Source organism: Triticum aestivum, chromosome 5A (genome assembly GCF_018294505.1).
Source record: "Triticum aestivum cultivar Chinese Spring chromosome 5A, IWGSC CS RefSeq v2.1, whole genome shotgun sequence".
NCBI classification, from domain to species: Eukaryota; Viridiplantae; Streptophyta; class Magnoliopsida; order Poales; family Poaceae; genus Triticum; species Triticum aestivum.
In genome coordinates this window covers 299,323,989-299,324,942 of record NC_057806.1, presented here as the reverse complement: position 1 = coordinate 299,324,942, position 954 = coordinate 299,323,989, and positions in this window count along the sequence as shown.

Below are 954 nucleotides of genomic sequence, written 5' to 3'. Positions count from 1 at the left end.
TCTATTCAAAGAAAATGATCCGGTTCACGAGAGATCCAGATTGAAAACTGTGATGTGGCTTATAAGGAAGACCAGATCGAAAATCTTGATCTAGTTTACAAGGAAAACCATACAGGCCGAGGGGCAAAGACACGAGAAATCTTCGTGATAGCGCACGGGCATCAACAACATCAAAACCACTGACAATGCGACGGATCTTCAACCCTATAGATATTCGCAACACCACACACTTGCGCATGTTGCCCGCCGATCACGAAGTGGTTTTGCAATCTCTCAATTCCCAGTGGAACGACATATAGCAATTGACTTACAGTAGTAAAGGTCCATATCGATGCAAACTTGGAGGGGGTAAATACTCATGACGATGCAAAGAGGAATATGTTGAATTTAGATGAATGCTTGTAGTAATTCGTTCTGGTTTAGGGTTTATTTCAAATGTGACCCCCCTTAAAGTCATGACTTACAAGGGTATATAAAGACACATTTAGGTCCAACCTAAGGTTGGAGGTCAAAAACAAGCATTTCCCTAACTTTTCTATAAAAGACTATTTGGAAACTCGCAGAAACAACCGCCATATTGTTTTGAGGATATCGACTCGATCACTGCGAGTCAGGGCCCGGGAGTATATAGTTTGGAAAGCACACGGAACCAGCACTCCAACCTGTATTTACTTGCTTTATTTGAAGTGTGTATGTGAATTTTGCACCTATTTCAGTATCGGACCTCCTAGTTGTTAATTCGAAGCTGAAAGGGGATATCTTGTTTCCATCTTTTGTTCTCTTTATTTGGTGACCATAATCTCGTCTCCAATTGTATTGCATGTGCCTCCCTCTCCTCCCTCACGCACTTGCTAACATCGGAAATCAGTGGGTGTTCTTCTTGCTGCAATTCTTCATCTTCACATGCCAAGCTTGTCTCCTCTTCAAATTTGATCATAAATAAATGCAAACACT